Genomic DNA, 26,119 nt, shown 5'->3' with positions numbered 1-26,119 from the left:
TTCATTTCCATAATTTCATTCTACTGAGGTGTCCGGGGGTGCAGATAGTTGTCTTTTGATTCCATTCACTTCACAGAATGTATTAAATTCCTTAGATGTAAATTCTCCTCCTTGATCAGATCTCAAAATTTTTATTTTCCTACCGGTTTCATTCGCTATCATTGCCTTGAATAATTTGAATTTTCCAAAGGCTTCTGATTTCTCACTAAGAAAAGTAACCTAATACATTCTAGAATAATCATCAATAATTAGCATAAAATACCTATCTCCCTGTAGACTACTTGTTCTTTCTCGACCACACAAGTCAGTATGAATTAAATCAAGAACATTATTGGATTTCTCAGAAATACTCTTAAAGGTTGTTCTAACTTGCTTTCCTGTTTGACATTCCTTACATACCAGATTATGAGGTTTCACAATCTTAGGTAAATCCCTTACTGCCTTAGTTGAACTGATATTTACAATGCAATCAAAATTTATCTGACAAAGTCTCTTATGCCATAACCAACTTTCATCAATATGTGCAATCAAGCATGTCTTATCACTGTTGTTCAAATGAAAGATATTACCTTTAGTCTGATTACCGGTTGCAATCTCCAATCCAGTTCTGTTTCTAAATTTTCATTTTCCATTCTTGAACTATAACTGAAATCCCTTTTCAACTAATTGACCAACACTCAAAATATTATGCTTCAAACTTTCAACATAATATACATTGTTAGTATTGTGTTTACCATCCAAGGATATAGTACCTTTTCCTTTGATTAAATAAGATTTATCATTGCCAAATCTTACTAGACCTCCATTGTATTCTTGAAAAGATAAGAATTTACTTTTGTCACCAGCCATATGATGTGAACATCCACTATCAATCATCCATTCATCTTTCTCTTCAATTTTAGTTGTCAGGGCCTTCTCTACCAGTGGAATAGTAGGTTCCGGTTGATCTTATTTTATTGCAACAAATACACATCCATTATCTATTGGTTCTTCATCAGAATCATATGTAACTCCTTCATCAGCATAGTAACAAGATTTATCTCTGTTCTTCTTAAATCCACATCTCTGATATTCAGGGGTAGGCTTATATGTTCTTTTAGCTTCCTCTCTCAATCTTGCATGTCTATCAGGACATCTAGATGCTATATGACCAACTTTATTACAATTAAAACATTAAAACAATGGTTTACCTTCATACTTACTTCCAACTGGACCTTTAGGAATTTTCCTTACAAATAGTGCTTCAAGCTCTTCCAGTTCTTCATTTTCCCTTCTGATATCTTCAAGTTCTTTTCATACAGTGTTTTCCAATCAGATTTGTCTGATGATGATGATGTTGCAGATGATGATGCCTTGAAGTCTAAATTTGTCTTAATTGTACCAACAAGACCAAATTCCTCAAGCTCAAATGCTGAAAGTTTTCCAACCAAGGTGTCTCTAGATACTGATGTATTAGGCATTGTTCTCAACTCATTAATAGTAGTTACTTTCATTTTGTATGTCGGTGTCGAAGCTCTTCAAACTTTAAAAACAATTTCATCTTCACTTAAGGATGCTCCACAACATTGTATTCCTACAACAATTTCACTAACTCTTTCCATAAAAGAAAAAATTCTTTCATCTTCTTCCATTTTCAAATTTTCATTCCTGACCCAGTAACATTCTAGTTTTGTAATTTAGACAATGGTATCTCTTTCATTCAATGTCTCCAATTTATCCCAAATAGCTTTAGCACTAGATCGGTCTGATAATCCCTTAATTTGTTGATCTGATAATGTGCTCAAAAGTGCTTCTCATGCTTTGCAATAATTCTCCTGATCCTTGCCAAATGTCGGTGGATTAGGTTGATTCTGAGTAGGACCAACATAGCCATTCTTTGTAACTTCCCATATGTCTCTTCCAATGCAATGTAGATGTGTCTTCATTCTAATCTTCCATATACCATAGTTAGTTCCATCAAGTTTTAGACTATCCTTCCTAAAAATGTTAGTTACCATAGGATCTCCTCAAGCTATTAGACTTCTACAAAAAGAGGACTTATCTCTGATACCAATGGTTAGGAATTGGAAGGATAGCTGAGAGAGGGGGGGGTGAATCAGTTGTCAATGAATTTCAACCCAATTATAACTTAATCAAACTTATTACTTAATACCGGTAAACCAAACTTAATGTCGGTTAATAGATTAGCAGTTAATATTAATACCAATGAAACTTAATGCATAAAACAAAAAGAGAAACAACATCCACAACACATAACATAGAGATTTTGATGTGGAAACCCTGTAAGGGGAAAAACCACGGTGGGAAACCTTACCCACAATCAGATGATACTACTACAGATAGTATGTGTATACAAATAGGGTCTGCACATGCAGAAAGGCCAACCTCCTAGAGCAAAATGGTCAAATGGGAGTCACAATTACTACACTAGGACTGTTAAATCCTAGAATAATGTACTGCTCAAAATAGCATCTCCATTACTGGATTTAATAACGATTAATCTCTAATAAACACCTTGAAATCTTCCTTGAACCTTCTCTATGGTCTGCTCATAAGATCTTCACTATTCTCACATACCATGTTACAATACTATACCATAACCATATCATATCTGTCATCTCACAAATGAGATCTTACATATACACCAAACCTAAGGCCAAATGTGTAGGTCGACTCACTAAGAAAGTTATAATTAAATCAATTATAAATAAGTCTTGATGTGATGCATCATGTCGGCTCAATACATTTACAACAATATCCAATCAATAAATCATCTCCATAATATGTCGTGTTGATCTAAAATAGATAACGTATACTGGTCCATAACCTAGACCAATTTGTTGGTAACAACAAATACGTCAACCTGATTATATCAATAACCAAAACACTATAATCAAGTATCCAAACCATGTCTTCGACATAATCAAGTGATCTCCAGATGATAACAAATCATCATCTATGCCATTGAACCTTATAACCTATCGGTGAGCATAGATTGGTTACTGTGCATAAGTCACTAACATTGCCGGTGAACAAAATTTGTTGGTTCAACATAACCATAGATCTCCAGAAGGATAAGTGTTGACATCAATGAAAAAAATAATGTAACACATCCATAATACCAATAGGAACGGGCATAAATTCACCAGTATATACTTGTAGTATTGTGTTTTTTGGATTTTTTCATTTTCTCAACTATCCTATGATGCATATTTTCAATGATGTAGTATGTATAGGTTGATATTAGGGGTTTTTTAGTTGGTATTTTGTTTTGTATAGGTTATTTAGGTTGGTGGTTTTAGCCTCTATTAAAGATTATTTTTCCAACTTCTTTGATATCTTAGTGCTTGTAATTATCTCTAAAACATACCTACTTTTATTATACTAATATATATTTCCAAGTATATGACTTTTAAATTGAAAAAAAAGACTTATAGTTACCTCCCAGAGCCAAGTATGAATGTATTAATTTGAATCTTATAGATACTAAAGACTGTAAATAGTTTAAACTACATTAAGTTCCATCATCTTTGCATACAAGTTCAAGAAATAAATCTCTTCAAGATTTATTTGATAACAATAGAAGATAAATTTCTACCAAATAAAGGTTAAGTGTTAGTTTTTAATTTATCCTACTATATAAAAGAAACAATTTAGTAAAATTAAATTTGTGATTATTTTTGAAGTCTATCTTCATCAACGTGAACGTGAATATTGATCAAGGATAAAGAAGTTTGATAATAATAAATTATGATGGAACTAACTCTTTAATCCACAATACTTTTAAAGATTATTCATAGTGGAAACCTAAAATATCTTGTTTGTAAACCCATTTCAACATGTTGGAAAATCTCATTGCTTTATCTATATTAGGAATTCCATTTGCCAGTTTAATAAAAATAAATTGTGGTCCTTCAAAATTTAATCAAGTTTTCTTCTAACTATATTTTTCTAATATTAATTACAAGAGTTCAAATTGAGTCATCATAGATGAAAAAGTACAATCAAGTCATTTTCATAGTCATTATATGACTTGAACATGCTAAGAAACTTATGAGTTTAAATTAATAGAAGTTTTGATAGATACATTCATGAATTTGCAAATAATTGAAAACCAAATTTATGATACTAATCTAAACACTTCCGTAGAATACATTAAAGATGAATAAGCCATAAACAAAATATATGTTGATAGGTGAATGCACATACAACTATTTTATTTATTTATATCAAAATTATGTTGCAAGGACTATAAATAAATACTATCTTTTCAAAAACATATACAAGGGTCTGGGTCATTAAGAAAGCTAAACCCACTACATAAATAAGCCTAATAATTTAGAATAAATCATATAAAAATTCAATTTTTGGACAAACTTTAAAGAAAAATCCCTATCATAAATAGATGAAAGAGAAAAACATAAGCACCATGAAAAATAAGTTTGAGAATCTTTCCATTAAAATGGACATTTTCATGATTTTTTTGTTAAAATAGATTGTTCTTAAAATGTAAACTCATATTGTTGAAATAATTGACCAACGAATGTATTGAGAATGTACAATTTCAAACATTGAAATGTTTGTGTCCTTTTTTACACTACCTTTAATTCTCATAAACATTATGGATTATATAGATTGGCAAGAGATTCTAATATCTATTATATCTAAGACTTAAGTGACAATAGTCCTTATGTTTTGTGCATGTCGGTGTTGAGGAAAACATATCCACTGAAATATCCAAGAGGGATCAATGAAATGTGGCTTGACGAAGTAGAATTCTAAATTTATATTAAATTTGAGAACTCTATCCAAGACATTGATTGGTTTAATATCATACGCACAATAGTAAGATAGGCAACCAATGTAGAAGATCATTTCAATGATTAATTGATACTTTCATGATTTTCAAATAGTTTCCCATGAATTTTAGTTATACAATAGCTTACTTTATTTCACAAAAGAAATATCTAAAGAAATAATTAATATGAAAGGAACAGCATACCTCTCTATACTTGAATCATAAGACAATGGCTATTTAATTGAATACTTATTAAGTGAACAAATTTTTTAACCTAATTAATAATAGTCTAAAACAGTTGCTATGAATATATAATTGATTTGATTTGATTTGTATTTCATATATTTTTACATGATAAAACATTGGTATTTCATATATTTTATATGATAATGCATTAACTGAATGTAAATAAATGGCTATAACTAATCTGGCTCCAACTCCAAAAATATCATGATTTCTGTATAACACGAGGGTAAATAAAAAATTACAGATCTTATGACATTATTACTTACTATTATGACATTATTACTTATAGACATTACCGCCAATTGCAGCTAAAATAATCGCGTCAATCCTCACTATCACCGATCTTCTTCTTCTTTGGACATCACTAAGCCAAGAAAACGTCTGAATTGATGATATTTTTGCGTGCTAGTTATAAAATTTTAACAGAGCTGGATTTTAGCAAAGCCAAAGGTGTTTACAGCCTGCTTGTGCAGAAACAGTCGAAGCCAAGGCGTTAATCCACATTAATGACGTCAATCCTCATTGTTCATAACATTACAATGAATTGAAAACATTTGAACAGATGGAGCGATCCTAATTAATGATGTTATTTTTGTCTGTTAATTATAAAGCTTTAAACGGCAGTGGCGTGTAAGATTATTACAAAGCCATTAGCGTTGAAACAGTCCAAGCCCTACTAAAACCTCCCTTATACACATTATCTAATCTTCCTAAAATCTCCCCTTTTTCCCAAGAATTATAATATTTCGAGGACCATTAAAATATAACTACTCAAAGTCACCAACGACAGGAATTATAGACGAGAGCTGATGTGTGCACACCATCTTTAGCGAATGCAAAAGTTTCTCGAGACCTATAAATACCACACATGATGCACACAATTCGCAAATCAGAGCAACAAGATCTGAGGCATGGCGAGTTATACAAGGATTTTAGTGTTAATGATGGCCACGCTGATAATCGTTGGAGAGATGCGATTTGGGTCAGCACAGAATTGTGGGTGCGGTGCAGGAGAGTGCTGCAGCAAATATGGGTACTGTGGAACCACTCCAGATTACTGCGGAGAAGGTTGCAAGGAAGGCCCATGTAATGCTAAATCTCCGCCTTCGCCTGCTGCCCCTGCTCCCTCTGGATCTGTAGAAGATTGTGACCACGGCAGCAAATGTATACTTGTGTAAAAGATTGCATGTCGTCCCCGGTCCCAACTTCACTTGTTAGAATTCCAAAAGCTTCGCATAAATAAATAAGTAAATAAAGGGTGTGAGCACAATAAGCACACCAAGAAGCTCGTTCATATGTACGCAATCACGTTAGTATTATCACAGTTAATATATGTCATTGAAAGTTAATATCTGTCTATCCTAATGTCTCGTCTAATTACATATAGGTATTTCTATCATTTTGACTTTCATATTTTAGAATAAAAAGTATGTTACTATTGCTATCTTATGTGCTTTCAATGCCTTACCATTTTATATACTCTATATAGTTATAGTTATTACATGGTGCACGCATAACATTGAATTATTTTACATATATGCTTACATTTACATTTCATGTACTATTTTTCTCTCTCTTCTAATTCCTCACATGTTATGGATGAAACTTATAAAGGGGGTATATCCAATCACTAAATTACTTATTTATTGATCTTGCAAGCATAAGTTTCTACGTATATAACCATCATCATGTCTAGATAAATTTTGGCTGCATAACATGATAATCCTTGAAATACCATGTCATCCTTTGGCCAATGCACTAGTTGTGGATTACAACACCTATTTTCACAGACGGAGAATATCTCTAACCCTATTTTTTATTCTCTCTCAAATGATCATTAATAGAAAATTCAACTCGCAAGTGTCTTTATCTTAACTGGTATGAAAAAATCTACTTATTATATATCTTTGTTTATTTTGTAGTTTCTAATATAGTGGGGTCCATTATTTATGTTGAACTTGGTATCCTTTTTTGAATGAATACCTAATTTACATACATGTTTTTGAGTGTAAATAATTTAGTTTGAAATAAATGTTAGTGGTAGGATTCACATACACCTCAAAGTGGGCAAAAAAAAAAATTGTGAAATTTGCATACCCATGGTAATTACCATATAGTTTTACATCTATCATTTTGAAGTAATGAATTTATAAAATTAGATATTGAAAAATGAAACACTTATGTGCAATGTTATGTTGATCCTCCAATTCTCCATGCCTCTCCAATTACACTCATTTCTGTACATTTGGCCATCTATTTTTCATTTCCAAACATGTATCCCATACATATTGCATGCATTCCTTGAATCCCTTTCACCACAAGGAATTTCTAGTAATAAATATTGCATTGCTTAAAAAATTCATAGAATACAAAAAATTCTTTGCATGGATTTACAAGTAGCTCAAAGAAGTATAGATACAACTTTTCATTCACCAAATTCCTTTAATGCCTAGGGCACAACCAGTAAGTAAAATAACTTATAGCATGAATCAAAACTATGTGTCAAAAGTTTAGGAAGAATCAAAGAAAAAGTTAGAAATAGAAATTATTTTGAATCTTGAAAGAAGTGATTAGGTGTCACACGTAATCATTGCATTCAAGAAAGAATATGAGAAAATTGAAATTCAGTTGAACTTTCAAAGCTTAAATTGATGGATAGATTCACTAGTTACAACCAAATAAACATTATTGAAGAAGAAAAGCTAAATGGTATCTTCATACTAGAAGCTAGAGTATATGCATATAAAAATATTTACGTGCATGTTAAAATAGAAAGGGCTCTAAGCTCATAATACAATTGTGGGCCCATTTAAGATTTTAGAATGCATAGGTATAGTATCCTATCCTCTAGCTTTATCACCTAGCTTATCAAGCATCCATAATTTGTTTGATATTTTGCATTGAGATTATATGTTAATGATACATGTGTAATGGTTGGGTAAGATAATAAAGTCACTAATCTTATAAAAGGGAACACCACATTAAAAAGGGGATGAATTCAATAGATCTACCTACAATTCAATTAGGAAAAAGGCTAAAATATTCATAAGATTCACTTGTAATGTTTGTCTCCCCTTTTGAGTTAGGGTAAAATAATGGACAATTAAAGTAAAATAGTAATAATAGTCTTCTAGAGATATGATATAGAGTCATGGATAGGGATCTATGTAGAAGGATACGATTAGAACCTATTCCTAGAAGTTTAGGTTAAATTGTCAACACTAGGATGTTAGGTCGCCTTAGTCCTATAACTCTAAGATAGGCAATTGATATTTTTTTTAGACCAAGGAGACACACTGGATTCACTATCAAAAGTTTAGGTATAATAATTAGGACTATGATAGCAGGTCTCCTTGGTCCTCCACTTTTCATTCTCTCAAAATCTAAACATATTGGTCATCACCAACTCTATTAGAATATTTAACCATAGCTCTCGAATCAACTAGTTGCACATGAAAAGAAAGGAAAAGGCATTTCAAATAGGGGTTTTCCTTTGGTCAAACCGTAGTTTAGAAACTAATCTTTAATTGAGTAATGTAAATACTAAAATAAATGTTAGGAAATATAAATCAGATCTACAATGGTTGATAGGAAGATTGATGATGAAATGCAGTTTGGATATGATAAAAAATCTTGGATGTAATAACATCACAACCACATGAACATGAATGACCTAATGAAACACACATGCTTCCATGAGGCTTTATGTGACTTTTTTTCATAATGCTTGAAGGATATGTTGGGATAAAATGGTACCTTTAATGCTTGAGAATGATCGATGACAAATGCTTGAATGTGCAAATGCTATAGATGAGTCTTAGATATAAGATGAATTAATATAGTGTTCCCTATGGAAATTACTAATTAGGCTGACCTCCAACAGTCAAGTCTACCCATGAGGACTAAAATCCATTCGAGAGGGAGAGATCCTAACAGGATTTTGAATTGGGTCTTGTTTAAGGTGTACCAGCATGGTGGGGTGCCCAGGTTTGGACCAGGGTGTCACCAAGCCCTGGTCCTCCAAAAATATGACTAACAAATTAGCAAGGGGGAGGAAAACTCCAAATGGAGGCTGCTCAATGGTGTCAATAGGTTACATTAGAGTTGGAGAAAAAATATGGCCAAAATAGGCCTAGGGGGAATGAAAATAGGACACACTAAAGTTCGAGCACAAATATTAGGTGTGAATCATACTGATTACAATTTATGCTATATTTAGCCCCCAAATTAACAAGAGTATGATCCTATGCAAATACTTATTAAAAAAATAGAAAGATGGAGAAGAGAGAGAGGCAACTAGGAGTGATATCACAAGGAGATAAGATATGACTAATTTCAAGGAACCAAGCCCTCAATCTTATAATCTTAAATCAAATAATCATATGCAAGAACAAAAAAAAAAAGAAAAATATAAAAATGGCAAATAAAGAGAAAACCAATACAAAAGACATATAAGGGGTTAGTACTTAAACAAAAAGCTCCAAGTTAGCTAGTTGAAGAGACCTTGATAATATAAAATGTCTCAACCACTAATCTCATTCTCAAAATGGTATTACAAGAATACAAGTGGTCACATGAAAAGAGCAAGAGAATTCATCCTATCATGAAGCATGATCCAACAAATAGAAAAGGTCTGAGATCATGAGAAGGGAACAAGAGAGAACGTGGACACCACAACCCAACAAGTTATCTTATTTAGGTGATCGATGGAAAAAAAACCAAGAGAGGACATGAAATCAACAGGCTAGCAAGTTGTGTTATGCTAAGTGTCCCATGACAACATGAATAGCAATGCGATAAAAAGTTGTGTTATGTTGTGTGATTCATGCAGATGTAGGACAAGATGTACTAGTGGAAAGAGATTGATTGTTTTCTTGAGGAAAAAAATAGTAAACAAGGAGGATTACTTAATGTAGAAGCATGTTTTGATGGGCATTATATTCTAGGTCTTGTAAAATACACTTTAATAATCTTAACTTACAAGAATCCTCCATAGATGTTTGATAATTGGGATATCCTAGGCCTTCTGTAGTAAATTGTCTGGGAGGGTCTATAGGATCTTAATTCCTTGTTCAAGTTTTCCAAGTCATTTTCCTCTATAGCCTTGCTTTTAAATCATATCATATCCCACTTCAGAGAATTTTCTCAATTCTGAAGGAGAAGGGATTTAATTATATATCTCTTCAAAATTTGTGATGTAAGGACACATAAAAGGGTTAGAGAGAGAATTATATAAAGAAGGAATATCCTTTGTAGGCAAATTCCCCTTTCTATTATCATTATTCATGTCCTCTTTGGTTGATAAGGAAGAAGGGTATTTATCATCTAAGGATTCATCTTTTCTTAATGGTATGTGAGGAGAAATATCATGAATAAAATGCATAACATCATATTGCCTACAAATATGTTGATGATTAAGATAAGCTAAGGTGAATAAGGAGAATCTAGAGGGATTGATACACTAAATTTTTTACCTTGCCAACCTTGCACTAGAGTATGTGTATGAGAAGAAGATGGTGTCATGTTTCTCTACAATGTTGTTTCTCCATTATAGAGATTATTGATAGGAGTATTTACTTTTTCTTCATTCTCATGAGATACCCTAGGAGATGTACAAGTGGTAGCATTTTCAGTATCATCTATAGGATTGTCATTGTCTACAAAATCATATATATGATCTATATATTCAATGCCTTTTTTTATTAATGTCATCATAGGACAACATACTGTCAGCCATATAATGGAATTGACTATGTGTTACACTGATCTTTTTTTATTGATGTCAATGCTTGTTGTTTTGGTTGGTTACCAGCTTCGGTAGGTGGATTGGATTGGAAGATAATCAATTGATTGCTACCAATATGATATGTTTGTTGGAATATGTTTGTATGGATGGTTCATATGCTTCTGAAGTATGTTTCAGTTAGTTTGTATTGACGATGATCAGATGATATCTTATGTTCTAGTAAGCTTACTTTATTGATCCGGTAAGGGTTTCACTGATAGAGCTTTAATGAAGATCCTTGATGTTATGCATAAGTGGTGTTGGTGTAGCTTCTAGAAGGGATTCAGGATGCTGATGGTGATCATGTTCATGCCTCAATTGATTGGTATCATTTCTTTGGTGTGTGTGGATCTAATTATGTCTCGTGCTATCTAGGTTACGGACTGGTTTGCATGAAACATGTTGGTGGATTATTTGATGTGCTTCAGGGATGTTTTATTGATTGGATGATATTTGTTTGGCCTTAGGCTGACATGTGTTATGCTTTTATTTCAGGATTATGTAACGGATCTATTGTATTATCATTTGTGTGGCCGACCTATTTAGTTAGGTCCTAGGTTGGTATAAATGTATGTAAGATTTCATTGTAGATTAAGAAGTATGATGGGCAAGGAGCGTATAATGTAATAATAATTTATGCAAAGGATTTGGTCAATAATAGGTGATAGAGTTGGGTTTATGTAAGAGGTTTAAGACCTCTGGTATTGAGCTTAACCAAAACTATAATCTATCATGTTTGATGCCACCACAAATAGTTATTCTTTCTAGATTGTAGTCCAAAATCTTGAGGTGGTTGACATCTCTATAGTTAGTGAGACTCCACTGTGATTAGAAGTACGCTCTAGGTAGTGTGCCTTCCTACATGTGTAGGCCCCTATTATAATCATATACTTGCTGCAGAAGTATCATCTGATTGTGGGTAGGGTTTCCCACCATGGTTTTTTCTCATTGAGGTTTTCCACATACAAATCATGGTGTTATGTGTTATGGTTGCATGGTATTGATTCTCTGATTTTCATTTCTTCTTTAATGCTTAATCATTTATATCGATATAAGGTTTTAAGTGCTTTAATTTACATAATCTATTAACAACTGGTTCACCACCCCCTCTTAGTTGTTCATCGATTATCCTAACAATTGGTATCAAAGCTTGGTCCTCTTTTTGCAGAAGCTTAATCACTTGTGGAAGATCCTATGGCAACTAATAATTCAACTCATCTTTTCCGAAAGGACAACCCTAGGCTTGTTGGAACAAACTATGGAGTATGGAAGATTCAAATGGAGACTCATCTAAGATGCATTGGAAAAGAAATTTGGGAAATAACTCATAATGGTTACACTATCTAGCCTTCTTGCACCGACAAAATTAGATAAGAACATTAAGAATGCTTGTAGAGATAGATAAGCCCCCTTAATCACCTTATTAGATCAGCAAATAATGTGACTATCAAACAAATCATCAACAAAAGCTATGTGGGACAAGTTGGAGAATATGATTGAAGGTGATGTTACTGTTAAAATTGCAAACTTTAAATGTTACTGAGTAAGATATGAAAGCTTGAAGATGGAAGAAGATGAAAGAATTTCTGCATTCATGGAAAGGGTTAATGAAATTGTATTGGGAATTTAGTGTTCTGGTGGATCTCTGAGTGAGGAAGAGATTGTTTCAAAAGTGATAAGGGTTTTGCCACCAGCATATAAGATGAAGGTAACTGCAATTAATGAGCTAAGAAACATGCCTAATTCTTTTAACAATAGAGATTGTAGTACCCCTACCCTAATCTACTTCTAACCTTGGTTTAATCTTGATTAGTTAATCGTAATATTATGTTATAGTCAAATGTTAATTTTACGCATAGCTATTGATGTGGTTCTCACACTAGTTTTATGCTAGTTGTTTAGTGTTCTTATTTCATGGTATTCATCGAGCTAACGCATTCATTAAGTTTTATATAAGTATGCATGTATGATCGTTGGTTGCAGGAGATTTCAGGTACGAAGTAGCATGAGTGCGAGGTTCATCGTCACCTGGTTTTGCAGGTTTGAGCATATCTTTTTAATCCTTAGAGTCGGATTAGGTGGTCGTAAGACCCTAGTTGACCTTAGTCGTGCTCAAGTGAGCATTGTCAGTCGTCGTCGGTGACCCCTTCTTGTTTGGGTTTGCGAGTCGTCTGTTTGGTTGACCTTCTCGGTTTGCATGCCTGGTGTGCATGGTTAAATTGGTTAATTAGTCCTTAGTAATTATCTTGTTTATTTATGCGTTTGTGCATTGAAGATTAATGGATTAGATTAATCAGGTATTCGTTATGCGATTTTCGTTGTTAATGAATTGCCTATGTTAAATTGGGAGTGAATTCGATTAAATGATTGTTTTCGAATATTTAATGCATTTTATATATGCTGTTGAAAAGAAAGTTTTAGATTTTATCGCAATAGATTAATTGTATTCTGTTGGATTATTAAATTAGAAAGATTAAATTTGTTTAAATGAGAAATCGATGTTGAATTGAAAAGGCAAGTTAATTTGTTGTGATTGTGAGTAAGGATTAATTTTTGAGTATTATTTTTAAATAAAAGTTTTTATTCAAAAAATGGGATTTTTGGGTCAACTCTTCCATATAACCCAAATTTGGGGAAAAATGGAAAGGGGGGGTCAATTTGGAGAAGATTTTGGTTGGAGAGAATTTTTGGACAAAATTGGGGGTTTTGGAGTGGAAGATGGTTGGTCTGGATCTGGTAGGATTGGGCTCTCCCTCAGCCATACCAGGATTGCGAATTAAGGTAGGATTCTGAATTGGTCATTGAAAATCAATTTGAATGTTCATTATGAATTTGGCTGGAAATTTTTATGGAAATGTGTATTTTCTTCATGGCTATTTGGGTGTTTGAAACCCTTTGTTATTGGGAAGGATGAGAAATCCTTCAAGAAATTGTGATATCAAACTCAGTTTGTTTCAAACCGAAATTGTTAATCCAAGTTTGAGTGGGGTTGTATTGTTTGTTTTCAAAACCGAACTGGGTTAAAAGGAAATTTATATGTTTTTTATTGAACTGGGCGTTCATTTTAGTTCGGACTGTGTGTTTTAATTATCAAAATATTATAAAATGCCGAACTGTGTGTGTTCGAAGAAAGTTTCAACACTTGTTATCGAACCTAGGCATTTTTTTTTAATGGTTTCGGACTGCGTTTAGGGGATGGGAGGCGGGGAGCGGAGCTCCACCCGCTCCCTCTCCCCTCCCCCGCGCGTCACCCACTTCCTCCTCCGTTCCTTGCTTCCTGCGCGCAGTGTGTTTGGGGCTGCGGCCCACGGCGGTGGCCGCAGGGGCCGCAGGGCGTCGCGGCACCTGCGGGCACCACCGTGGGCGCTGCTCGTGCTCCCCACGCCCGCGGATAGGGTTAGGGCACGGCCCGCCCTAGCCTGCGCTTTAAAGTGCGCTTTTCTTTGTTTAAAAAAAAAACAAAAAGAACTTAGTTTTATTTAAATGCATTTCTTTGTTTAAACGTAGTTTGTTTTAAACGATGTTTTAAATGCGTTTTCAATGAAATTTTTAGTATTAAAAAAAAAAGAAAAACATATGGTATTTATATCATTTAAATGAGAGTTGTTTTAATGTTAAGTATAATTAGTTGCGTAATTTGATTAAGGGGCATAGAAATGATAAATGTTAAATTGGTATTGAGTAATTTTTAAAATGGAGTTTAGGGATTAAGCATTACTCAACTTCATTTCGTGATTGATGCCTCCTTTTAATTAAATTCTAAAACTGTGAATTTTCGCAACTGAACATCAGTGATTTCATTCTAATTGATGATGTTAAAAATATTATCGTAGGACATATCATCGAGTAATTGAAAAGTACTGAAATGTTTATCGTCGGGCACTAGAAATTTAAACGATATACTTTGGAAATGATTATCTCCATTTAGATTTTCTTGCTATATGTTTATATTCCGTGATTCGTATTATGCATCTGGGATTGAAAATATGAAACTGTAGAGGTCGGTTTTAGACCAGCATGTTAATGACGTTTTGATTGGAGATTAAATAGCTTATTTTAGTTGATTAATGGTTGTTTGAGATTTATTAATATGAATTGGTTAAAAACTCCTTATGGCTTAAATTGCCTGTTCGATGCTTTGAACCTTAGGAGCTAGAAAACCAAGAACAACCTATCCCTTGATGAGGTAGATAACTGTAACCTGTTTTTAGATCATGTAGAAAACTTGATCGATTTTAATGTTTAAATCAATTTGAGGAATGTTGTCCTTTCTGATTATTGCCTTGCAAGTTTAATTGCTGTATTCGCCCTTAATTATGAAATGGCATGTTTTGCTTTGTTTAGTAGGACCCTGTCGTATGGATGATTTGGTGTTCCTGTTTCAGTCCTCGATTCCGAGTCGACTGTTGTATTGTGGTAGTGTTGTTTTGATCATATCCTCCTTGTGTGTGAGTCGAATGATGATTGTGGTTGACCGTTGTTGGTCGGGTCTCTAGATTAGAGTACCGTCAGTAAGTGATTACTTTTGAGTCGTGTAGGACCTGATGATTGTGTATCTCTTCTTGAACTCCGTTTGTCTGACCATGTGTATTCCTTGGTTTGAGTTCGTCTGAGTATAGTCTAGTGTCGTATGGGAAAGTGGCTTTCGATTGGGGGCCGCACCCAAAGTGGCTGCTGGGTAACCCGTCGAAAGTGAGTCTAATAAGTGATAACCTAAATAGATTAGAATGTAATTTGTAAATAAGATAATGTGCCTCACACATGGGACGAATGCTATCATAGATTCGACATGCTGTGAGAAGGCCTGAAATGGCAAACCATCTTCGTTGTCTTCACGAGAGGATGTGTGGGTCCACATGAGGCTTGGATGGGCCGGAAGTTTGGATTAGGTTGCCAGGGTTGCCAGTGTATGGGTCGGGACCTATGAAGACTTGCCATGGTATCCATACCAGGTTGTGTGATGACACTTGTCCCTACGTTCGCTAGTGTGTTGTCATTTTGTCCTGTTTTGAGTTCCTTCGTGGGTCGTCTTTTTGTCTCTGCCCTTGTGGGTATCGGTTTCATGTTAGACCTTGGGTGGTGATGGCTCAGTTTTATGGATGCTCTCATGGACCTCTTATGTTTTTAGATTTGACTATGTTCAGCTGGATCCTGTTCTTTTTAAGGATCGTTTATGTATTTATGGACCGATGCGGTCGCTTGTATATTGCTTATGTATCGCCTTGATGGCTGGATTCTATTGGTGTAACCTCTTGTACTCTTAACTTTATTAATTATCAGAGGGGTCTTGCAGTTGCGCAGACCCGGAGATGTAGCCCTTTAGGGGTGAACTCCGAGATCATTATGGTGTTATGTGGTGTATTCTCTCATGTTTCCTTTATTCAGCTTTATCATGTATGATTAGCTTATGTTAGAATGGTTAAGTGGATAATTGAAAATTAACTTTAAATGCTTATGTTCAGTTCTATCTTGAATGCCATGTGGATCGAATGCATAATTGGTTGAGATGCGATTTATCGTAATGCATGTGTGAAATCGTCCTTTTAATGCAATAAGCTGGAATATGGAATAATGTATCCTAGAGTAATAAATTATACTCAGCTGTTGTTAGGAATTTAAATATGCTTGGAATGATCTCTTATGTTATGATGAAATCCTAGTGTATTAGAAAATGTAGATGTATGGTTGGTAATTTTAAATTGAAAAGCTTGTATGAGTTAAGTGAACTGTGAAAATTAAGTAATCTCGTTGGGAAACTCTTTAGGAGTTAGTTGAAGTCTTCCGCTATGTAATCTGAATCTTTGATATCTTGTTGCATCTTATGTGTTGTAACTTTAAAAAAAAAATTATTGCACTCTATTCTTGTGTTTTGGCTTAATCCCTTCGGGGTTTCCTGGTGGGGCATTACAGAGATACTCTTGTTGGGAAGATATCTTCTATTGAGCTTGAATAATTTGGTCCTCCTAGAGCTACAAAGGTTGATACTACATTTAAGGCATCTACATCATCAACCGACAAGGAAGATTGGAAAGTTTTGTATGCAAAGGAATTGGAATAGATTAGGAAAGAAGATGAAGAAATTGAGAAACTTGAAGCCCTATTTGTTGACATATGGATGAATTGATTATGTGTTGCTTTGATGTTTTGTCATTGATGTCAACACTAGCTGTTATGTTTGGTTACTGCAAGACCAGTTTTGGTTACCGATAGAAGATCTAGTGTTTGTTGGCATTCTACACTTAAATGATAATGGTTGATGTTGTCATTGATCGAAACCAACCGATAACAAGTTGTACAGGTTCACCAACATCAAAAAAATCATACATCGACACCGGCAGGCACATTCACCGACATCTAGATTACACTAGCAATGAAGTATGCCAACACTCAAACCGACAAGAGACAAAGATTTGTTTATGTGAATTATATTGTAATATAATTAATTTTTGTAAGCTGACATGATGTATTGTAAAGACTCATATATGTATGAGATCTTATAGACCATTTTGTATAATGATAGGATGATTATTATTGGTATGTATGAGAATATGTAAGAAGGTGATCTAGTGAATGTAAGACAGCGAAAGGTTTTGTTTAAGGTATCTGACTGAGCTTAAACTGGTACTAAACCAAGCATTGGAGATGCTATTTTGAGTATTACATTATCTTGGATTTAATTATCCATATTGTAGTCAATGAGGCTCTTTCATTGAGCAGTGCGCTCTAGGTTGTTGGCCTTCCTGCATGTGCAGGCCCCTATTGTAAGTAATATTTATTCATATTGGCCAGTGAGTAAATATTGTGGGTCACAAATCCCATCAAGTTTTTTCCCACACCGAGTTTCCTCACCAGAATATCTTATGTTATGGTTGTGAGATATGTGAGCATCGTACCTTACTGATGCAAATGTGATATATGTGAGCATGGTACTTGGCTATAGAGTAACTCATGTAAAAAGATTAAATTTAGTTTGTAGCTTATGTATTCATAGTGCATATGATATGGTTAACAACAATGCTAGGATTGATATCTGTGAATGTCTTAAGGATGAACTAATAGATAACCTGAAAAAGATTAAGGGTGACAAGAAGGGGACATTCCGTTTTGGCAACCTACTTGTGTGTTTGATGCTTTACTTCACCAAAGAGATACCCAACATTGGTCATAAGGACTTTGGATATGAAATCCTGGTAGGCAAACAAATCATGGAAGCTATTACCGGTATGGGCTCTAATGGTGATAACATTATAGCAGACTACTTCAAAAAATTCCAAACTAAGATGAAGGCTAGAGAAAGGCTACCACAGAGTATTGTAGATAAATATGACAAGCAAATATGTTTTGTAATCAAATGAGATGAAACATGGATGGAAGTTGTTACTCCTAGAACTATTTGGATAACAAAAATAGGATATGAAGTTGATCTAATATTCTCGAAGCATATACTAAAACACTTCTTAATGCACCTAAGTAACCTTCAGAAGAATTTTTTGTAGTGATGAGACCACTAAGAGTGTTGTTTCAATGCAAAAGAAGAGAAAACGAAGAGAAAAATTTATCAGAGATGCATCCAAGATGGCTGAGGAGGTTAAGGAAAATGTAATGAACTTGAGTGGTATATCTGCTAGTGAACTAGAAGGACTGAAACCGGTAGCCCATGTTTCACCGGTTGTCACTTCTTCGGATACAAACAGTGGAAAAGTAGCTAAGTTCAAGAGAGTTGAAAGGAAGAAGAGTGAAACCCCACTGGTACCCTCTCCTTCTCCGAAAAGGACTAGAACTTTAAGGAATAAGCAGTGAGATGAAGGGGAGCCTAAAAAAAAGATAACTCCTAAGAAGAAACAAACTAAGACACCAGATACCCTTACACTAGAGGAACTGGTAAATGAGATAACACAAGAAGGTAATCACAGTAATGTAAATAAATATTATCATTCTTATAAAGATTCTGACAAGGAAACAATAGAGGCTAGTATTATTTTGCATCTAGACATTTATAAGGTTTTGATTTAAGTTGTAGATGATCTAGCGAATGAATTGTATCTAAGATTGGAGGCTAAAAGAATTTCAATGATGGAATTAGATAAAAAGTTAAATGTTGAAGCATTATTGGTGGTGCACCTTGTAAATTCTAAAGAGGAAATTGATGAACTGATTTTTGAAGAAAACCTATTAGTTTTTGTGAGTGGACACTGGCTAGTTAGCCTAATGGTTTGGAGAGTAAAAGAAATTCCTGATGAAACTGCAAATAGTTAGGATATATTTTTTGTTGAAAAAGAAAAGATAGAAGAAAAGAGTAGACAGAAAATGGATAAGTCTTTTACTAGGGTATATAAAAAGGATAAGGATAAAGCTAAAGGTAAAATTGGTAGTGTACCTGCTATAAGGGTAACATATAACCTTCCCCCACCAGCGCAGGACAGCCCACCAATAAATTTAGATACATTGGTACATACAGGCAATCAACTGGATAAGGCAACTAAAGAAGTAACACATGATGACACTAAACCGGATTCTAAAATTCTTTTCACTATGAATGTAGATACACAAGATTTTAACATTGTTGTGAATAAAGAGACTGCAGAGGTTAAGGCAACAGATGCTAAGAATAGTGAGATCTCTAAGTCACCGACACACATTGTTGACTCTGAGAATACTTAGATACCAACTGAGGCTAAGAAAACTAACACTGATAAACTAGCACAGACAGAAAAACAAGCAGAAAATGTAAATAAAGAGGATACAATTGTTGGAAACAAGGAAGAAATTATTAAGGCAATTGGCCAAGTATCTCTTGAAAGAAAATCTATTGTAGAACCAAGCACATCCACAGGAGAATTCATACCTACTAATGTAACATATGCTCTTTTGGATTGAATTAAGAGGATAACAGATTACAATGCCTTAGCATTTAAGGCTATTGATGACACATTACCTATTTTGAAGAAAATTGCACTAACTTGTAAGATAGATCACATTGATGATTCTTGAGGCAAATTGGACGCATTGTCCAAATTTATTGCTGAAAATGTTCTAACCATAGATAAGGTAAATGAGGAAACTGTAAAGGAAAGAGTAGATAAAGAAAAAGGTGAATTCTTTGAGAAAACTATCAAAGATTGTACTGAGCACATGGATTCATTATTGTCGGTACTTAACTCAACAATTTTGGAGTATACGGAGTTGTATAGAGAAGCTTGCAAGCCTCACCACCTAACTGAAGATATTGATGAGGAGATTAAGAAGACACAGAAGGAGGTAGATGACATTGTGGATAATATGATAGGTTCTTCAAAACTTACCTTAGTTTTTGAACAGGAAATGGCATTTTATGAGGAAAACTTAGAGAAACTTGAGAAAGAGAAAGAAAGGATAAGGTTAAAGGCCCGAGAACTAAAAAGAAAACTTGGTCCAAGATTGGACAGTCTTATTACTCAACAAGTTAAGCTATCAAAGGAAACAATTCAAGGAGAACGGTCACCGGAGCAACAAATGCACTATTTGACTAGCATGATCCGGTAGTTAGAGACCATTATTTCTGATGGCAACAAATTCATGCAGAGCCTGAATCAAATTTTGGCAGACATCTTTCAAATTGTAAGCCATCGGTTATAGGCTATGACATAGCATTTTTCTATTCTTTGATTTTTTTTTACATCCTTGTCCATTGATGTCAAAGGGGGAGTAGTATGGAGAAAAATAAATGCACAAAGGAGATCACTTGCTCAGGGGGAGCACAGGGGAGCACACTTCTTTTGGACTTCATCTTTGGACAACAGTTTTGGATTTTTATCATGACTGTTGCCATCAATGACAAAGGGGGAGATTGTTGGTATTCTACCGGTTTTGGATTTCTATCATGACTATTGCCATCAATGACAAAGGGGGAGATTGTTGGTATTCTACACTCAAATGAGAATGGTTCATGTTGTCATTTATGGAAACCAACCGATAATAGGTTGTACAGGTTCACCAACATCATAGACATCATACACCGACAAGCACCGATACCGGCAAGCACATTCATTGGCATCCATATTACACAACAATGAAGTATACTGACACTCATGCCAAAATGAGACAAATTTTTGTTTATTTCAATTATATTGTAATATAATTAATTTTTGTAAGCTGACATGATTTATTGTAAAGACTCATATATGTATGAGATCTTATAGACCATTTTGTATAATGATAGGATGATTATTATTGGTATATATGCGAATATATAGGAAGGTGATCTAGTGAATGTAATATAGTGAAAGGTTTTGGTTAAGGTATTTAACTGAGCTTAAATTGGTACTGAACCAAGCATTGGAGATGCTATTTTGAGCAGTACACTATCTTGGCTTTAATTATCCATATTGTAGTTAGTGAGACTCTTTCATTGAGCAGTGTGCTCTAGGCTATTGACCTTCTTGCATGTGCAGACCCCTATTGTAAGTAATATTTATTCATATTGGTCAGTGAGTAAATATTGTTGGTCACAAATCCCACCGAGGTTTTTACCACACTAGGTTTCCTCACCAAAATATCTTGTGTTATGGTGTGCATTTATGCTATCTCTGTTATTTCTCTTTACTGCAATATTGCTTGTTTACCGGTACATTAATTTAGGTTACAAAGTTATAAATAAATTTAAATATTCCATTAACTTATTAGACACTGATTCACCACCCCCTCCTTCTTAGTGTCTTTGGGACTGTCATTGCATCTAATAATGTTACCAACATAAGAGACTATATGTTGGACACTTCAGACATGTTTGGATCAATAGAGTATGTTTGATTTTATCTGTTATATGCTCCTCAAGCATGTTTTGGTCAATTGGTATTGACTTGGTAATCAGATGCTATCATACACTCTTGTAAACCCTTACCAACATTGGTCTAAGGTTTAACTGGTAGAGCTTTCACTAAGAAATATTGACAGGATGCATAAGTGGTGTTGGTGCATCTTCTAGATGGATTTTAGGATTCTGCAGATATTATTTGATCATGCTTCAACTGCTTGAAGACATTGCTTTGGCATGGTGGACCCAGAATAAGTCTAGTACCTATCTAGGTTATGGACCGATATCATGATAATGTGTTCTCTACACGTTACCAGGATGTTTCAGGATGTTCTATGGATTGGTTATTATTGTTTTGGTCTTAAGTCGACATGACATATCATTGTAATATAGATTTATGTAATGATCTTATTGTAATATCTTTTAGGTGGCTGACCTAATTGGTTTAGGCCTTAGGGTTGGTATAAGATGATGTAAGTTCTCATTGTAATAAGTAGTCATGGTCTTGGAATGCAATATCATATGCGAAGGAGATTTGGTCGATCATAGGTAATCAAATTGGGATTAAGGAAGATGTCAAAGGCCTCTGGTATTGAGTTTAACTAGAACTGTAATCTGGCATGCTAGATGCTATCTCTAGCAGTTCACTCTATTCGGTTGTTGTTAATTTGTCTTGAGATGGTTGTTGCCTCTCTGTAGTCAATGAGACTCTTTTGTAATGAGCAGTATGCTCTAGTCAGTGTGCCTTCCTGCATGTGTAGGCTCCTCACTGTATCACATACTTTCTACAAAAGTATCGCCTAACTGTGGGTAGGCTTCACATCATGGTTTTTCCCTTTCCAGGTTTTCCACGTACAAATCATGGTGTCATGTGGCATTATTTCTTTGTGTTGATTATCTATTTAATTGTTAAGTTTTATTGCTTATTGGTATCTATTTCTTCTTTACTGGTACTTAATCTGGTTAAAGGTTATTAAGTGGGTTTAATGATATAATCTATCAACAACTGATTCACCCCTGTCTTAGTTGTTCACCGGTTATCCTAACACTATTTGCTAGAAGGATATGTAGAGGTCTGTCAGGAAGTAAGTATGAAACAAAATGTCCCTTCAAATGTTTTACATGTAATAAGATAGGAAATTTTGCATCTAGATATCTTGAAAGGAATTCAAAATTGGAAGAAAGAGCAAGAAGATTTTTTAAGCCTAACTCTAAATATCAAATCAAGCATAAGTATAGGAAATACAAAACAAAATCATGCTACTATGCTAATGAGGAAGGAGTGACTGATGACTCAGAAGAAGAACCGACAAGAGATTTAGCTAGTGGATCTAACAATGGAGAATACTGGCTATTTTAGGATATGAAGGAAGATGATCCAGAACTAGTTATCAAGAAAGAGGAAAGGGACCTTGCAGCAAAAGTTGAAGACACAGATTAATGGGTAATAGATAGTGGATGTTCTCATAATATGATAGGTGACAAAGGAAATTTTCTAACCCTGCAAGAATTTGATGGTGGTCAATTTAGATTTGGTAATAACAAGGCATGCATGATCAAAGGAAGAGGAACCATTTCAGTGGATGGTAAGCGTAACACTAATAATGTCTATTATTTTGAAGGTCTGAAGTATAATATTTTGAGTGTAGGACAGTTGGTAGACAGAGGATTTCAATTACAATTCAAGGATGGAAAGTGCAAAATCATTAGCAAATCAGGTTTGGAGATTACAACCGGTACACAACCAAAAGGTAAAAACTTTCATTTGAACTCCGATGAAAAGACATTTTTGATTACTCATATTGATTAAATTTGTCTATGGCATAGAAGATTGTGTCATGTAAATTTTGATTGCATTGTAAAGATCTGTTCAACTAAGGCAGTTAGGGATTTACCTAGGATTATGAAGCCTCATAATCTAGTATGTAAACAATGTTAATTGGGTAGCAAATCAGAACTTCTTTTAAGAGCATACCTAATAAATCTAATGATGTTCTTGATTTGATTCATACTGACCTATGTGGTCATGCTAATAAAAGAAGCTTTCAAGGTGATAGATATTTTATGTTAATTATTGATGACTATTCTAGAATGATGTGGGTTTCTTTTCTAAGGGACAAATTTGAAGGATTTGAGAAATTAAAGATATTTAAATCTATGGTTGAGACAAAGACATGAATGAAAATCAAGTGTCAGAGATTAGGTCAAGGTGGTGAATTTACCAACTATTGTGAGAAAAATGGCATTAGGAGACAATTATTTGCACCTCGGACACCTCAGTAGAATGGCATTGTGGAAAGAAAGAACAAAACCATTTTAGATGCAACTAGTAGCATGATGATGGAAGCTAATTTACCTCATATCTACTAGAGAGAAGTAGCAAGTACAATAGTTTATACATTCAACAAAGTCCATATCAAAGGAGATACCAGTAAGGCCCCTTATGAATTATGGTTTGGTCATTCCCCTACTTAAATATTTTAGAATTTTTGAAAGTAAGTGTTATATCAAAAGAGATGATTCCATTGGAAAGTTTGACCCTAGATGTCATGAAGGAATATTTCTTAGTTATTCAACTAAAAGAAAAGCATATAGATGTTTTAACAAAAGATTGTAGAGAATTGTGGAGAGTGCTAATATGAAAGTAGATGAGCAGTACAAAGACCAAGTTAAATCTTATGACAGTGAACGGACAATGGAAATGATCATAAATGAACTGATAGTACCTATACCAGAACAAAATACTAAAATAGTTACCCTGACATCATCAAAAAACTCAATTGTAACTGAAGAGCAGCACAGAGAACCTGAAAATCAAAAAACACCAAGGTATGTAAGGCTTAATCATTCTGAAAAATCAGATCATTGGAGACAAAAATTGTTGGCAATTGACACTCAATTGGTTTGTTTCACTATGTTGTCATTGATGGAAACATGGTATTGTGTTTCGGCTTCATGTTTTGGTTTAGTTGTGTACCGACAGGTACTTCAAAGACACTTCAACAACACCGACACTAATATGACAGAAGGATTTATTTGGTTCCCACCAATGCAGGCCGACATGGTTTAGTAAAGGTTATCGGTATTGGAGGTAGACATCTCTTGGATCTAGCATTGGCAATTGATTTTTATACTTATGTATTTATTATATTTGGATAACATATAATTTGATATTGTATATATCTTTGTAAGTCAACATGAGGCATGTAAATTTGTATAGGGTATATAGGTCAAATAGATAGATCATTTTGAGATATGGATCATGATGTGAATATGTAATTAGAAGGAATATGTCAGAGAGATTATGTATGAGGAAATTTATGTAAGGGTTTAGGGTTTTAGACCAAAACAAATAGAGCTTAAACCAGAACTATATTATGGCATGGAGATGCTATCTTAGTAGTTGAACACTTCTTCGGATTGTAGTCAATGAGGCTCCTTTTGTGATTAAGCAGTGCGCTCTAGGCTATAAGCCTTCCTGCAAGTGCAGGCCCCTCGTATTTTGTAATATCTCTTCATACGGCCAGTGGATTGATATTGTGGGTGACAAATCCCATGAGGGTTTTTCCTCTTTGAGGTTTTCCATGTATAATTATGTGTATTATGGTTCTCATTTATGTGATTGGATTATTGGTTGCTTTACATCTTTCAATTTTGTATGTACTAGTACACCAATTGGTGTATGCATGTTTTAATAAGGGTAAAATTAATCATTCTGGTATAACACTTATTCACCCTCCCCTCTCAGTGTTATTGGATTCCAACAATTGGTATTAGAGCCTTGTGCCTCAGAGGAAGTTTAACAACTTGAGGAAGACCTTGAATTCGCAATCCATGGATATGGATTTGGAGAAGCAACTTGAGATGGTACTTCAAGCCTATGATGCTGAAAGATTGAAGAACTTGAAGCTATAAGATGAATTGAATTCTGCTAAGGAATTGATTATTGTCCTACAAGAGAGGCTATCATCTGTTTAGGCTAGGAGGAAGGAGCTTCTACAAAGTCAGGATGATGAAGAGAAATATGCACTTAAGGACCAATGCCAGAAATTGAGTCTGGAGAACATGATTATGAAAAATAAAATGCAAGTTATAACTATGAGGATGTCTAAGGAGATTGAGGACATAAAGAAAAAGGAAGAAAATCTGTTTGTATCCCTAAAGAAGAAATTTGAAGAATGTGGTAGGTTGGTTCATGAGAATTATATGTTTAGAACTGATTTAGTACAATCCTAGAGTAATGAACAAGAGATTGAGAGAAAAATGATAATTCTGAGAGAATATTTAACTATTGCAAGTGAGTATAAAGAAAAATTCAAGAATAGCTCAGCACAACTAGATAAGGAAATTTAATGCTTATAAATTTAATGGTAGATATTTTGTTTGCAATAGGTTTGGTCACATGGCTAGACAATGTAGAAATAGAGAAAATCAGAACCCTGATTCTGGTCCCGGTAAATGTTCTAAATGCAAGAAGTATGGTCATAAAATAGAAGAT

The sequence above is a fragment of the Cryptomeria japonica genome, chromosome 1 (assembly GCF_030272615.1).
Source record: "Cryptomeria japonica chromosome 1, Sugi_1.0, whole genome shotgun sequence".
Classification (NCBI taxonomy): Eukaryota; Viridiplantae; Streptophyta; class Pinopsida; order Cupressales; family Cupressaceae; genus Cryptomeria; species Cryptomeria japonica.
The sequence above is the reverse complement of the archived record's forward strand: the minus strand, read 5'-3'. Positions refer to the sequence as shown.